This window comes from Podarcis vaucheri (genome assembly GCF_965113315.1).
Source record: "Podarcis vaucheri genome assembly, chromosome: 3".
Classification (NCBI taxonomy): domain Eukaryota; kingdom Metazoa; phylum Chordata; class Lepidosauria; order Squamata; family Lacertidae; genus Podarcis; species Podarcis vaucheri.
In genome coordinates, this window is record NC_138761.1 from 72,663,096 (window position 1) to 72,680,593 (window position 17,498).

At 40.5% G+C, this 17,498-nt stretch overlaps 1 long non-coding RNA gene across 1 annotated transcript in view; it reads left to right on the top strand.

The window, feature by feature from the left end:
* The window catches only part of LOC309529086, a 39,574-nt gene extending 23,789 nt beyond the window's left edge, over nt 1-15,785 (top strand). Inside the window, exon 3 of the long non-coding RNA XR_014218064.1 lies at nt 15,536-15,785. This is a non-coding gene — a long non-coding RNA (uncharacterized lncRNA). The remainder of the gene's footprint in view (nt 1-15,535) is intronic.
* The last annotated feature ends 1,713 nt before the right edge of the window (nt 15,786-17,498 follow it).

The following is a 17,498-nucleotide window of genomic DNA, read 5'->3' on the forward strand; positions in this document are numbered from 1 at the left end:
GTTGTTTTCTGCTGCTCCAGAGAAGCGGACACGGAGCAATGGATCCAAATTACAAGAAAGAAGATTCCACCAAACATTAGGAAGAACTTCCTGACAGTAAGAGCTGTTCGACAGTGGAATTTGCTGCCAAGGAGTGTGGTGGAGTCTCCTACTTTGGAGGTCTTTAAGCAGAGGCTTGACAACCATATGCCAGGAGTGCTCTGATGGTGTTTCCTGCTTGGCAGGGGGTTGGACTCAATGGCCCTTGTGGTCTCTTCCAACTCTATGATTCTATGATTCTATGATTTCTATGATTCTATGAGAGAAGTAGGCTTGAAGTGTAGAAGAGTTTGCAGGTTGGCTGGCACACTGACAGGGCCCCACTCAGCTGTGTTCTGGCAGGAATGGGAGCCTGAACCATATTATTAGGGGAAGGAGCATTATTTTATATAGTCTTTAAAATTATTTTACTTCTGGATTTCCCTGCCTGCAAAAGAATCATTTCAATTTTTCTACCATTAAAAAAACAAGTCTCCCCTTCCTTTTCTTTTTCCTTTTTTTTTCTTTCTTTTTTTCTTTTTTGAGCCTTGGAAAATATAGAGCCCCCACCACCCCCACTTCCTGTATCCAACTTTCACATCTCAAAATTTTAAGTAGCACCAACACGGAAAGTAGCCTCCAAGAAAAACTTAGATTGTAAAAATGGCATACTATACAAGAGGCCCTGCTCAAATATTTTCTAAGCCCTTTGTGAAAACATAGCTAGTGGTGGATCACATTCCCCTGCCACTGGCATGGAGCAAAATTATTGCAACAATGTCATATACTTTTCCATCTACTTAAAACTCAGATCTAAACTCTTTATCTCTCTCTCTCTCTCTCTCTCTCTCTCTCTCTCTGTGTGTGTGTGTGTGTTTCTCTGTGTGTGATGCATGTCTCTGTTAAGCACGAAATACTTTTGCGTCTGATAGATTTCTTTTTTAAAAATTCCCAATTCTTTTTAAGTGGCAGAGCACATTGTTTCTATTAACTGCTTCCTGTCAACCAGATAACAAGAAAGAAGCCAATGTGACAATGTTATTTTTAAGTGTATGTGTATGTGACATTCAGTTGCGTTTGGTTGATAGTTTTACCAGCCTGGTTGCAGAAGTCGGGTGGGTAGGTGAGAGAGAATAGGAGAGAAGAGAGAGAGGATATGAAAGGTGGGGCAGTGCATCTGGATGTAAAAGTGAAAAATATGGCAACTGTTAGCTTCTGCTTTTTCTGAGGGGGTGGGGGAAGCAGAGAAGAAAGGCTTTGAACAGCAAGCATCTACATAGTTCAAAGCCTTAACTAAGCCTGAAGGCAGCGATCATCTTAAAGAACCACCCTAAAGCAACATCTTGCTGTTAAAGCTAAAATGAGGGCAGATGTTGCTCTTTGATACTTGGCCACATTCAGGAAGGCAATTGGGGAGACTGCACATTTTTCAAGGCCAAAGCCTCATGTGCCTCTTGCAATTTAATTTTGTGACACAAACTTTCCCATCAGCCTGAATGAAAAACAATATCCAGCCAGCTGTATATCTCACAAACAAACTAAATAATTTGATTCCCCATTACAAATAGAAGTTGCCCAAATAACCTTTTTGGTCAACGTGGTGGTGGCACCCTTTGCACTAGGCGCTGAGGGTGTGGAATTGCTAGGTTTGGCTACCCCACATGTTAGCAATACATAGGCACAGTTAAAAAACCTTTCCAGGCCTTTGGAATGTAATTATTAAGGGCTCATCCATACTTCCTTTTGCTCTGGGTTTTCTCTGGATTGATGTTTGCTCCGATTTAGAACTAAAGATCAGGTTTTCCTTGGGAAAGAATCAGGGGGGTCAAGTATAAAACCGTGCTTTCTAGGTATGAGACAAGTGGGCATGTGGATGAACCCTAAATCTTCCACCTCTGTGGCAGTTTTGTTACAATTTTGTGCAGTGGTGCGAACTTGAATAAAATATTGTGGGGGCCAAGGTAAGCCCCACCCTGCATAATCGATCACATGATGCAGTGCACAAACACCATTTGATGGAGACTCCCATCAACTTTGTGGGGGGCCAGCCCCATCAAATATTTTGTTGTGGTAGTGAAAGCCCCCACAGCCCCTAAGAGTTGGCTCCTCTGGTTGTGTGAATGATGATTTTATTTATTTTAATTGTCATTTATGATAATCTGATTCACTTATATTGTTAGCTGCTCACTGTTCCCACTGACATTCATCAGGTAAAAACTTAACATTTCCCCTCAGGTTTTTGATAGACCATGATGACATTCGTAGCTTGTGTGCCACTGAAGCTTTCTGCTCCTGCGATGGGGTGAGGGGGGGGTATTATTGCTTTTACTGAATTGCACATGCTTTTGTGTAAATGTGTTCATATCATAACATACTATTACTTATGCTTTTGTATTTAAATATGTTGTAAGTCACTTGAAGAACTTTTTGTATAATAAACCAATAACTTGTTTAATATACCATTACTAACAATAATAGGAGGAGGAAGAGGATATAAGACCATTGAAAGAAAAATATATTTCAAAGGATGACTTTGTCATCCTTCCAGCACCAGGCAAAGATATTTCTATTCTCCCAATCATTTGGACAGTGTCAATGATCAATCTTTTCATTACGTCTTTTGTTATTTTCATCCTTATGTGAATGGGGTGATTATTTATTTTGTTGGGTGTTTTTTGCCGACAAATACTTTTAGTATATTTGTTTCACTGTAAATGGACTTTCATTGATTATTTGTGTGCTGTTGTCCCTGTAAATAGCTTCAGGGCTATTTACGGCAGTGTGAAGTGATACATAAATTGAATTGAAATGGCTGTGCTGGCTGTTGCTCACCTCTTCGTGTCCATATTGCTTCTTGATCCTTTGCTTCCGAGGCTGTCAAGAATGGCCGTGTTCACCCTTTTTGTAGCACGAGGCATGAAAAATGCTGGCCATGTTATTATAAGAGTGAAGATTAGTATTTAATTTCACAAAGGCACTGATGTTTAGGGTGATGCCTCTTGGGAGCTTTCTCCTAAAGTACATGGAAGGTTCCACTAAGTTTAACTCAGAGTAGACCCATGTTAATTAATGATAAATGATGAAGTTAAGTCTGGTAATTTCAATGGGTCTACTCAACTTAGTTGAATACGACACTTGGAGTTCACATTTCTTTCCACCAGTGGGAGTATCTTTCTACCAACAACGGAGAAGAGATGCTTCAGAGGAAGAGGGGAATGAGTGGAAATTATCTCTATCCTTCTGTCAGTTGGATCCACCATGGACTGAAAGCCCACCTTGAATGTAAGGAGCTCTTCCATTCATTGAATCAAGGCTTAGGATCCAAACCCATGTGTTATTTTTATCTCCTGTGGGATTTTCAGGCTGCAAGTCATTATTATATAAAATGCTGATAGGGGAAAGAGTTGAGCTAGTAATAGCCATGGACCTTTCTGTTTCCCTTTTGTGTGTATTGCAATAAAATAGCATTATTGCATCCAGGGGCACATATACCAGTGTTCAGTGCACATATACCATTTCCCACTGTGCGACAGTACATTTATAATCATGAATAAAGAAAGGACTCCACCTTGCAGTGACATCCCCCCCCCGTAAAAACTGGTTGCATAATCCACTTCTAATGTGTACAAAGCAAGCCACTGCTTTCTAACTGAGCATATAGTGTGACTGCCACAGTATATTGTATGCAGTGGTACCTTGGTTCTTGAACATAATCTGTTCCAGAAGTCCATTTGACTTCCAAAATGTTTGAAAACCAAGGCGCAGATTCTGATTGGCGCAGGCGCGCTGGAAACAATAGCCGACAACCACATCAGACATTTGGCTTCTGAAAAATGTTCAAAAACTGGAACACTTACTTCTGGATTTTGGCATTCGGGAGCCGAAATGTTCAAGTACCAAAGTGTTCAAGAACCAAGATTCCACTGTATTTGAAATTTCAAAGTCCTAAGTCTTTTTAAAATGAAAGATAAATAATTAAAATATTTCTAAGGACCTATAATAATACTTCTGTGCTCTCCTATAAATAAAGAAACTCTCTATATGACCTGACTGGATAAAAGGTAATGTTTACTTAGGAACTAAAGACTTGTGTGTAGTATTGATGTGATAGATGCTAACACAGTAGGAGAGTTTCTAACGTTGAGTTCTATGACCAAAACCCGTTTTATGCCACATACTGCCCAAGGGTCTAATCCTATTATTGGTCAAGCAATAAAGTGATGAAACTCCCATTGACTTCAGCTGGAAGATCTCTGTGAAGATGGAGGGTTTGTTTGTTTTTTTAAGTCCCCGGGGAACAAAAGACATATACTGAACATTTCTACCAGCTCCCTTTGATTACCATCATGAGTAGCTAGGTTCTCAATGGTAAAATATATATATATAGGCTTATTAGATTTCTGTATGTTGAAGGAGTGGTGAAGATTTTGCTACGTGAAGGCACTTCCCACAAAGATGAAGCATTGGTATTATTAAAATGAATGCAAAGGCAAATAAGACATCATAATTACCATGTTGGGAAGTAACATTTAGAAGTATTATTCAAGTTCCAGGAAAGAGTGAAGAAGGTCATGAAAAGTCATGTGAAAAACAACAAGAACGACATTTGATTATGCTCTTCTGGGGGAGAAAACAGGAGGCTCTTGAGTGTATTTGAAGCCTTGAAGTAAATTTTATTTATTTGCTCCCAATATTTCTACCCTGTTTTTCTGAGGCTTATGCCCCACTCAGTGTGGCAGACATAAATTAAAATCACAATAAAATAAATTCATAGCATAAAGTTAGACAGGTGTTTCAGAATAAGAAAAACCCAGCCCTCAACATGCCCCTATCTAAAGAGAAAGCCTGCTGGTATAGAATGGCCTTCAATGACTGACAGAAAAGGCAAGAAATGAGTTGTCTGGCTGAACTTACCTCAGAGCGCAAAGCTAGAGCTGCTATTCCTTTCTTGGCAAGCCAGAACACAGGCCAGGTAATGGGGTAATTTTAGAAGAGGCTCATAAATTTGTCATCTATCATGGATGTTTTTGTCAGAGCTCCATCTTGTTCCCATGGTTTTTTTGGTATGTGATAAGGTCTATTTAGCATGAGGTAAAGGATGGACAATTTCTAGGCTGGAGTGAATACTTTTCGCTCCTACCAGTGCTGATTACTGAACCAGAAGAAGCATTGGCCTCCTAAGACCTTCACATTCTGGCCTTGTGCATGATTTTCACTGGGACTTATTTACTCTCTATTTATCATTTTTTATTGCATTTATATCCCAACTTTTCTCCAAACAACAAGAATAACAACACCTCATGGCTGTCCCTCTTAGTTAATCCTCAAAATAAAAATGCATCAAAACACATATAGCACAAGAAATGACAAAATAGATATTCATTGTGGATAACAGTATGGTGGTGGGAATGTGCTGGATGAAGCATAAAAGGGAGCGTGTATGCAGTCTCCTACTCTTTCCTTCCTCCATCTATAACCTAAAGGAGATCAATACAGGGGCAGTCAAATCAATATATTGCTTGTTGTGATTAGATAGTTATATTGAGTACAATAAAGTCCTTACAACTTCAACCCATGGTATGTGCCCTTAGTTTGTATGTGAAAGAACTGTGCATGGCACACAAATAGCAATGGGCATTTGATAGAGGCTGGTAATCTGCAGCTCAGTGTTCTTTTATGGATTTTTTTTTTAAAAGCAAACTTCTCAGTAGTTGATGTATGACAAAAATATCATCTGACTGACATGGGACAGAAGTGCTTGAAGTGGGTGTGTATTCAGCAAAGGCAGTTGCCCTGAAGATTCATTCCCACAGTGTTTTATGTGTGAGCACCATTTTAAGGCAAAAAAATTAATATCCAAACCGCAGTATATTTTCCAGCACTGGTTGCATCAAACATCTCTGTTCAGATTCAGCAATCTCTTGGGAGAGCAGAAACTCTGATGTGCCTATGAAATCCCCCAAAACAAGGCTTCTTCATTTATTTCAATGGAAGGTGCAATCCTGTGTGCCTCTCCTTTCTTGTTTTGCCTTCATATGTGCAAGCTTTATTCCTTCCCCAGGGAAATGAATTGAGAGCTAGTTACAATGGGGTGCTCCTAAAGTCTCAGTTGGGTGTAACAATATCTGAGACATGTCTCATTGCAATGTTGAATCTGTTTCAATGGCCATCTTTACAAGAGGGGGAATCAAATACACATAAAAATGTGAAAGGATTAACAGAACCCCATTCTTCCAACTGTAGTTGTGATGAGGTATTGCTCCGTTATCTAATGCCTGCTCTAATACGCCTCCCTTTTTATTTTATGCCTTTTGTTTTGTTTTCATTACGAACTACAAAATTCCCTTGAAGTCAGGAACGCAAAAGACGCCATTCGTTTTCAGAAACACCCACAAGCTAATCTGGTGGTTTCCTTAAACTGTGTAATCTATCAAACCTAAACCATCAAAGGGCTGTTTACGTGCTTCATATCTGCAAACCACAAAAACATAACCTGTGGATCAGGCCTTCCTTGTACCCATGACCCACTTGACTTCTTGACATCTCAGAGGTTAGGCATTCCAAGCACGCATAAGCAGGAAACGCCAAACTTCTTTCAGACACATCCTGGTGTGTGACTGCAATGTGAATTAGAGCTGTGTGAAAACCCTGGGAAAAAATATGTTTTGGCATTTATGCTTATCCTTCCTTTCCTTTCCTTACTCTTTCTCTCTTTTAGCTAAGTTTGTGGAGCGAGAATGATTTTAATTAATCAATGGAAAAAATTAGAATACCGGAAAAATGAAGACAACCATGAATAAACTAGTGGGAGAAATCCTTCATCTTGAGAATGAGCTCCCACTTACAAATTGCCATGAATGATGAGATATATCAAAGTTGCCTTGGGGAATTACACTGAAGTGGGATAAAATATCACCATTAAGTGGCACATCATCACTAATAGTTTAACAGCACAATCCCATGTATGTATGTCTACTCAGAAGTAAGACCAATGAATTCAATGGGACTTACTCCTGGGAAAGAGTGTATAGGATTGCAGCCTTATTAGTTTACTTAAGGGGAATGGTTCTATGAGATTTTTGTTGATTGGAGACACAAGGGTGACCATTTTCACTAGTAAAATAAATTAGTCTTCCTCTTCCTACAATAAATTTTTGCAAGGAAATGAAGCCTATTGGGTTTTTTAAACAATGGTTTTATGGGTAGCCAGAGGCAGATTAAAATATTGCACAGAAAAAAGATTAATTGTATCCCATGAATGTGAGATAAGAATAGAAAATAATACAACACACAGCACAGTCTGTTCTGCTGTTAATGACAGTCACTTAAAAGATGTCCACTGGTTGCCTAATAAGATGTGATCTAGGGAAACAGTGTGTGTTCTATCTATTGTTAATCATACTCAGAATACACTCAATGAAATGAATGGAGATGACTAATTTAGGTCGATTAATTTCAGTGAACCAACTCTGAGTAAAACTTAGTTGGTTAAAGTCAAGAGATATAGGAAGGCATACAGCTATGTTAACATACGGATCACAGAAACAGAACAACAGAACACTGTGGCTTTTTAGGGGCCCTGAGTTTGACATCACAATTTGACTTTGATTTGTCTCAATACTAAGGCCACAAATGCCCATCCCTAGGAGATACCACTGTTCTATGACTACATCATGGCTTATTATTCACCTGACAAACCTTCAGATGTGACTTGAAACTTTTCAGTTAGGGCAAAATGCATTTGAAATTAGATGTTGAATTTGGAGAACTGGGGACCTTCTATAAATTCTAGCTTTAAGCCTCTTGTCTTTTGATTTATTTATATACTAGTTTGTTTATTTTTTTAATTACTCTTATTTGCCCTTAAATCCAACTGATCACATCAGGACTTTCTTCCGAATGGGATCAAGCAGCAAGTGTAATCAAGTTTGTTGGTAACATGCAAATTGCGGTTAGGCATTTCTTACTCCTGCTATTAGGGCTATTTTATTTACTCAGTGTAGGGTGTTACATATAGTATCCAAACCACATCCTTTTGAGTGAGGTCACCCTTTAGCTGACTTGTTTACTTCTCCACAAATATGATTAGCATACTGTTTATCAGCACTTTTATCTTCTGATTCTAAAATAAAATGTTTTGGCGTTGACATACTGGTTTTCTAAACACAGAAGGCAATGCATATTAATGTTTGCTTTATAAATAGATTTCAAACTGGAAGTCCACTCTTATAGCATTTGAGTTTATCTATACTACCAGTAAAATCCCCACCCTGAGACTAAACCACTTCAGCATGCAAAGAAGGTTTGTTTGTTTAAAGAAATGCTTCCCCTATGGGAAATTCCTTGTATGTGGAAATCTAGTATGTCAGGAAGACATCTAGAATAGATTGCTCTGCATCCCACATGCTATGTTTCTACAGCAAGGCTTTTTATTTTATTTTTGTAAATGCAGGAATAATCAACCATGCAGGCACTAACCTGGACTGCTAATGTAGCCCTGGCTCAGTGCAGTTCTACCTGTGCTTTCTCTGAGCACTACGTGGTCTTGTATACATAATTATCACTTAGCTTCAGCTCCATTTGGAAATTTGAGAAAGAGGAACAGTTTTGCCTGGCGCCTAAAGGTGTATAATGAAGGCGCCAGGCAAACCTCCCTGATGAGAGCATTCCACAAACAGGGAGCTGTTTCTTTTCCAACTGATAGTCTGTGACTATTGAGTATCCTCAGACCTCACTGGGCTGCTGTTGTTTTATCTTCTTTGTTCTATTGGGTGTCTTTTTAAAAAGTACTTCCAAAATGGGGTTCACCCAAGAACACTGTTATCTCTCTCTTGTTCCTCAGTGGTCCTGCTTTGGTTACAATCCTGTCAACAGCACATGAGCTTTCTATTAGAGGGAGAGAATAGTGATTCATGTAATGACAAATGAACCTGGATGTGATCCTTTGCATGATTTGCATATGGTGAAAGTGATATAGCACTTATTATTCTGAGGATGTACGCTGTTTACAATATTTAACTCCCACATTTCTTCATGTGGTCTTATATCAGAAAGAAATGACAGGAGCTTCCATTCTACATCTTTTTGGCCTATGTCAGTTGACCAGTAGCAGCCGTGGTTCAGAACTTGGCTCTGAGCTGTGCTCACACAGAGTTTACCAGATGGAAAGCTCTCCTAATTAGTTAAGTCTGCTTTAGTGTCCAAACAGAAGCTGGCAGGCATGACAGCTGCAAATACTTTCTCTTGCAACAGACAAGCTCCCATGCATCAGTAAGAATTAAATTCCTGTTTAAATAATCAGCAAATTAGATTAACTGACAAACAAATTAAAACAAACAACCTGAAGCCAAGCCTTTCTGTCCTACAAAGAAATGGAAAGTTCTGCAGTTTATCTCACATTGGAACTACGGAGGTGTTTGTTGTCACCTTGTACACACATAATGTTTCTGAAGCCTTAGCATCAGGATGGCCTATGGACAAGGTGACTTGCATGAGCTATGCCCATTTCCCATCTTCACCTTGCAGAACTGTGGGGATGGAATTGGTGCAACAGGCAAAATACAACACACAGGATTCTCCTCGGATTTCCCGGTGGCCCAAATTTAATTTTCACAGCTTAATCCAACTATTCATAGGCAGCACATTCCCAGAGACCCAGGGTTGTTCCAAGACATTTTGCTGCTTGAGATGAAGGAAAAGTTGACACCCACTCATTCCATGTTCAGAAGCCAAACTTACTAGCAGTTGGACCATACTTCAGTACTGGGAATGGGACAGTGGGCAATATGCAGTGAATGCATCCCGACAGTACAAGGATTTTCACTTGTGCAACAAGACTTTCTCCACTTCTCTGCACCCTGCACACTCTCCAAATCTGCTCTAGAGGGTTGGGGGAACCCCTAGAGCTGATTTTGGGGGTGCACAGGGGAAGGAGAAGGGGAAAACATTCCATTGCACAAGCAGAAGTCCTACACTAGAGAATACCTGGTGTTCTCCACCTCACATGGGGGTAGCCAGCAAGCTTAGGGGGCTTCAACAAAGATGAACATCCTGCAACAGAGGGGAATGGTGGCAGTGACTTTCAGAAGAAATGGTGGGACACTGTCACTTTTCAAAGGTGGGTTAGTGGTTTGTGATAAATCAGCCAACCCGAGCTTAATTCAGGATTTGCTCACATTTTTACATCTAAATTTGATTATGTATTTGGTGGTTTTATATTTTGATTTTATGCTGTGAACTGCCCTGAGACTTGCGGGTATAGGGCGGTATATAAATTCAATAAACAATAATAATAACGGAATGAAATTCCATTCAGACCAACTGTCCCAAGTAAAAATTGGAAATGACAAGAACAAGAATAAAAATAGAGGGGGAAGCCTAGCATATATACATTCTATCTTTTACATCTGTCAAATGCTATAAAATGGCACCTACATGGAGCAGGAAGGAATTAAAATAAGATATTGATTCCACTGAGAGACTATGGCTGCATTCCTATACACACTTACTAGTGAGTGAGGCTCATTGAAGTTAATGGGACATCTGGGTAAACCTGCTGCAAACTACATTATGAAGAAAGGACCATGTGTTTTGGAATCTTAGCTGCCATATTTGGACTTCTGAAACTATGCACCCTTCCCTTGGAGTAAGCATCTTTTAACACAATGGAACTTAATAAGAGTGCACTTTTTGGTTTATGTGTCTTAATTTATGGGACCAACACGGCTACTAAAACATTAGTAATTCATTTTAATTCAGAAAGAAAGAAAGAAATCCGTTCCCAAAATGACTAGTGTACAGAGAGAATACTATTCTTCACTCCGATCTGTGGAGTTTAAGGTATCTTCAATAGCAAAATGCAAAAGCAATATCAAAAACTTGACAAGTTCCATATGTCTTTCTAAACGAGTCTACTTTTGGGAGGGGGTCTGCTTCCTTACTACCAGGGAAGTAGACAGCTTTAATTTTCTTAGTCTCTTGCATGAATTCCTAACCAAGCATTAAAAGCTACAATTGCAAAGTCTGAATGGCCCAGGGGGGTGGCAATATGATATGGAGTCTTTCAGCCCTAGGTCACTGGTTTGAATTTGGTCTAGGTTGGTATGGTAACCAAAATTCTTACCATATGACTGTTGAATATAGCCTTAAGTCTATTAATGAGTTGATGTTGTCTACATCCAAGCTTTCCAGCTGGCCTTGTTGACATTTTGAATGACCTTCTCACCTTTGGATATAGCCCATTCAGGTCATTGCTAAGGCACATTGATTGGGCAGTGATGGTAGCTCACATTACCTGTTTATAGGCTGCCTCAATAAACTGCTATTCAACACCCACAGCTATCTAGTTCCTTAAAATTCAAAGTACTAAGTAAGAACTGTATAGTTTATGGAATATATGAGGAACTGCAAGTTCCTCCCCTCCCCCAAACCCCCCCCCCCATAATTTTCAAAATAGGCTTTGGAAAACATGTTTCTTGTGGATTAAAGACTTAGATTTTATATATTGCCAAAACAAGCTATCCAGCAGAATTATAAATAACACACAAATAGCTTTCTCTATAATTACTGTGGTCAATTATGCGAATGCCAGCAAATAGCTTTTTTCTGCAAACAAATATTTGGTTAGTGAAACTCTTCACTGGTGATTTTTAGAAGCAGACAAACTAGAACGGTAAAAGAACTAGCCCCACTCTGAACACAATGCATTAAATCCCACCTCAGTTAGAGCTGAGCAGCTCTGAACTACTCTCAAGGGTATATCTCAGACTTTTATGTAATATGCAGTTTTGGAAAATATAATGTTAAATTATGTCATTTGAGCAAAAACAATTTGGTGGAAATTTAAGACATCAGCCCTGTTAATCTCTAATATTTTTGCACAGTAATTTGGTGAAGTTGGCTTTGGTGTGTAGAGGCTTCGGTAACATACAATATGTTCTTAAAGGAAAAAATAAAGTAGCAAAATCCATGCATATATAATATTACAGAGAACACAGGGTTGCCACAAAAAATGGGACTAAGTTTCATCAGTGTTTTGTTTTTTGAAATACAAAATTTTCCCTTTCATCTTTTATATGAGCTAAGCCTTCCTGGATGTGGTTATTAATTTCCTTAATATATATTTGAGCCCACTTTTCAGTTTGGAAATTAATTCTTGAAGTGGATAACAGCATAGGTTCTTGCTTTCATTTACCAAGACCCATAACGACTTGGGTCCAGAATACCATCCATCCCCTGCTTGATCACGGAGGTATCTGGGGGCAGTGTGACTGTCAGTGGTTCCCCCATAGCTCAGATGTAGGGTTTGTATCCACCAGGAGCCATGCGGCCCAGTTTTATGGAACTCTCTTCCAGCTGAGGTCAAATAGCCCCCCTTTCAGCTAAACAACAGGCACCTGCTGAAGGCTTTATTATTATTATTCTAGCAGGCATTTTAACTGAATTCTACTTTTATAATTTTAGCTGGTTTTTCTCTTCATTGTGTTAAGTTTTTTGTACAAGGCTTAGATATAGCTAAGTAAGTGTATAAATTGTATAAATAAAAATAAATAAATAAGAACAAAACACATTTGTAGACATCATGTTGGGGCAGAGGTGTTTACCTGACCGCCTGGCAGGTGAATCACTGCTGCTTGCTGAATGGGGATATTTTCAGACAACCACCTTTCAGGGATTTTTCAGAGACTACAGTGAAAGAAAACAAATGTGTTCATTTATTGAAAATGAAGAAAATCGGCAGTCCAGTTGTCTGGGACCATCTTTGTGACCAGTTCTGGAAACATTGCTTTCCATTTAAATTTGCATCAGTCCCCCTTAGTGACATCATCATATGACCAAACCTTCACTGTGTGGACTCAGAATGGCCAGGATTACTCTAGGGAAGGAGAAAGAAACCCTAACCAGAAAAAAGAAGGAGGAGGCACTGGAAACACACAGTAGTGGAGAGAGTGGGGAAAGATGACCCACTGAGGCATTCCACAAAAACTACAGGCAATATTTTGCCCCCAGTTTGTTTTTTAATTGAAAATAGAAATAGGTGAAGATTCACCATAAAGACTAGTGTGAAGAACCAGTGGTGGTCTCCACATGAACAAAGATCTTGAAAAAACTGTCTTGGTGAAAGCTAATGGTCAATGCCAAAGTTCTGCTTTTCATTTTAACTACACAGATATGACCATGCTGACAGTTTGTTTTGTGTTTATTGAAACTTTGTGTGTGTGTGTGTGTGTGTGTGTGTGTGTGTGGCAGCATGCCATTGCAAAACCAAGCAGTGCAGCAATAAAACATTTTCCCCTTGCTAGAAGAGGAAGTAAGGGATTTGTTTTCAAGAAGTAAATTGCTTCAAAACACAAGGGAAATCCTGAAGGTTTTAGCTGTTTTAACCCAGTGGGGGAAACTGCTGTAACTTCTTATTAGGAACAGGGGTGGGGTTTTTTTTTAGCTCAGACTAACTGGCATGCCCGTCAATAAAGTATTAGCATACCAATCTCTTGTAACGTATTTTATTTACTTTTGTTATAGATTGAAGCAAGCCAGGTCCTCTCTACTATGGAAGGAAGTTTCACTTTTTATTTTATTCAGTTATAAAATGAAACAATCAGTGACCAAAAGCCCCTGGGGTGAAACAGGATTCGAGAGGACCTATCCTTCTTCCACTCCTCCTTTCTCAAACTAGATGTTGTTAATGCTACAATATCAATGTGCTCAGGGGACTGGCAAATCCGCTCCTCCCTTGGCCAGCTCCCTTAGCAAATTGAAAGTGTGTGCCAGAGAACATATCCCAGTATCCTTTAATAATACACTTGAGTAGCCAGCCAAGATGGAACAGCTTGGCCAGTTCTTCAGAGCGTTCAGAGCATCACTCGGCAAATGTTGGCCTTCTTCTTCCTCCAGCATCCAACCCCTGAGGGGATAAGTGGAGGCTGGTCCAGTACAGCAAATGGGGCACTGTTCCACCAACCTCAGTATGTCTTCAGAGTCCCCACCCACCTGTTTTCCGACTTATGTCCACTCCAGGCACTGGGACTGGTTGTCAGCTTATTCCTCCTCCATCTCAGCATTGCCTTGGTAGGACTCAACAAGGAGGACGATGGGAGCAAAACTAAAATAAATTGGCTCCACCTGGCATTGACTCTGTCTCCACCTATTGTTGGCCCCTCTCACTTCTATTCTACCACTCCCAATGAGCATTAGCCACCATACTGAGGGGAGAATTACAGAAAAATGTGCAAGTGAGGATCATGGTCCAGGCTTAACCTGCCACCATCATTCTTCTGTAGCTTGCCACGAAGCTGAAAAGAGAAATAGTCAGGTCAGGTAAGTGAAGACAGAATTGTTTGAAAATGTCAGCAGTGGTAGAAGCACTTTATAGAGAGAGCTCTTCTTCTTCTCCCATCCAGGACACAGCAGCACGAACATGGCATGAGCCAATGTACCTGGAGGTCCTGATAGCGAAATAAAGTTAAGATGAAAGTAGAAGAAGCCACACACGCCATCATTGCTAAAGGCAAGGGGCACATTCCACCCTCCTGCAAGTCAGAGAAATGGGCGCCCAAATTTGCAGCCAGTGAACAGGACCATAATATTCAGGGGATCTTTGAGTTTACCCATAGTAAATGGGAAATCATATCCAGTTCTTGAATAGTATGTTGTGAATACTTACTATTGTGCACCATATGCACTGATGCCTTGCCTCCAGGAGCAGAATGAGAGTAAATCAGACCAAATATAGACAAAAATAGGCCACAGTTCCATTGATTTCAGAAGTACATGAGGTTAGCTCAGCACTGGGCAAGGTTCAATGGGTGTGCAGCCTGCCTACTGTCTGATCCTACGCTCAACCTGTTTGCTGGGGCACCTTTCTGGGTGTTGCCAGCCTAACCCTACTGGGGTGCAGGCCATGCATCATGGTTTCAGCTGGAAATGTGGGCTGTGTGGCAAAAGCTCTCCCACCCAAACCAGGGCAAAGACCAAGGACTAACACATTGTCCCCAAGACCCCATGTGAGGCTCTGACTTAAGGTCCAGATCTTGCCTAGTGCCTTTTCCCACTGGAGCTCTGACAGAAATATGTATTAAATATGCCTAACAATGCAAACAGCTTTTATTGGGTGGAAGGCAAAATCCTCACCACCAAGGGTCAATTAGGGGTGAGCTAAAATTGTTTCTGGCTCTGTCAGACAGCAGCAACCCATGTTCTCAGCAGAAGACCTCATCTTGAGAGAGGGTGGGTGGGGAAGCCATGTTCTAAGCAAGCCTGGCCTTGCTGCCAGGACCACCTTTTATTGTTGGGGAATGCCCAGGGAATCTTCTGAGGCCAGGCCAGCAAGGCAAATGGCCACTGCCTCCTGGGTGTTTGCCATGCAGGACACCTAAAGCAGGCCAACCACAGGAGGGAGCTGCAGCAAATTGGGAGTTAAAGTGATTGTATGCAAGTACTCTTCTTTCCTCATTTACCTAACATATCTCACTCCATTATCCATTCTCTCTCTCTCTCTCTCTGTCTCTGTCTCCTACAGATGTAGATACAGTTTGAATGAAGCAAATCCAGCTGTGGCAGGTGCAGACTACCTAGTGTCTGTGTCATTACCAACTCATCTTCTACAATGCCTGGAACAGCTATATATGTGTGTGTGCACGACACACACACACATATTGTTAAGGTGATGAACAAACATTTACATAAATGAACATATGTGTACCATGAAATAGTCTTCCTAACTCATGAAGGCAGAAGAGGCTGAATAAATCTACTGTGACTGATCTAAATGCTGTTATCTGTTTTCATTGTTCATTCATAATAGAAATCTCGGGCTATGGAAAGGCACAGCCTTTGACTAAGACTGACATCCTATATGCACATCCCAGAAACACACTTACCCGGAAGCATGCACCATTGAACTCAGTGGGACATCCCTCTGAGTAGTCATGTATAGAGTTGCACTGCTATTTAGTCTGTGGGAATGTTTTCATTCTCCTTTGTGAAGAGTTTGCTGGGGGTCTCTCTGTACAAGTTAGGATGAACTTCCTGTGCAAGCATTTGTGAAGGTTTTTGCTTCTCTTGGGTCCTAGCAGACTTTTCTTTAGATTCAAGGAAAAGCAGCTTGCCTGAAGCCCTTTGGGCACTGTGGTATTTGCTATGTGACTCTGAGATATATAGTTCTTTCACAATCTCTTATGTAAACATCAAAAGGAGTTTATGACTGCACAGCACCTCCTCATGCTCTATGAATATTTAAGACATTGCGGGAAAGTTCTGATGACCACTCAATTTGCTGTCAAACGGGGCATTCGCATTCACACTGAGTTTTTATAGGACTTGAAATGGCCATACTTTGAAATGATCTATATGGATATGAATGGAGTTCGGGCAAGAGGAAAGGTGGGGGGTGGGGGTTGCAATCAGCTGCAGAGCCCACCCTGTGGGGACCATAACACTCAGAGTTGATCTATATTTTATACAAAATAGGTTGGACTGAAGCAATTGAATTCTTGACTGTGCCACATCAGACTATGAGGCGAAGGGCCTCATATTTTGTAATATTTATCTACCTAAAATGCACATTTCATGCAGTTACACAAACATATTATGAAGAAGGCTAAGCCTTTTTCTATGATGTGATAGTTAACCATATAGCTAACCACACACACACACACACACACACACACACAGCCTGCTAACCATATGCAAGGAGCTTTTTGCATGGAGAGAATTCACCTGCAATCTGAATGGTACAGTCCAGAATTTTACTGCTCCACCCCTGGAAAAGTCTCCTGTTTGAAGAACTGCTACCTGTCAGTGTAGCCAATACTGAGCTAGATGGATTAACTCTCTGACTTTGTATAAAACACTTTATGGCTATGGCCTAACTTGATACTCAGGCAGTTCCCTTTGGCCATGCTTATGTCTCTCCAGCGCACATTGCTCTGGATGGTTTTCCTTTGGGCTTGGGTCCTGCTTGCAGGTATCACATAGGCATCTGGTTGGCCACTGTGAGATCAGGATGTTGCAGTAGATGAGCCATTGGCCTGATCCAGCAGGGCTCTTCTTGCGTTTTCACTGACACCTTTCAATCAGCCAACCTTAAGCATTGAAGGCTGTTTATCACAAGCGAGATGCTAACACCAGTGACACGAGTTATGTTGGGTTCAAATGCAAAAGCCACATTTATAAAAATGTACATTCGATTTCAAAATAGATGCCCCACCTCTCCATTCGGACGTTTCATTCACAATATTCAGATGTCACACTTTTAGAGTGAAACAGATCCTTAGTAACCATTTGTGACAATCTCTGAAATGTCACAGCCAACAACCTTAAGCTTTTAAAGTGTCACAGTGTTGTGGTTGCTCTTCCTTCTTGTAGGGTTGGCTCTGGGACTGAGTCTTGCTGATCGGCCTCAGTATTAGGAAATTTTGCATTTCAAGGAAATTTCTGTGAGAAACTATGTCCAAGCAAGTCTGGAATTTCCTCCACTCAGA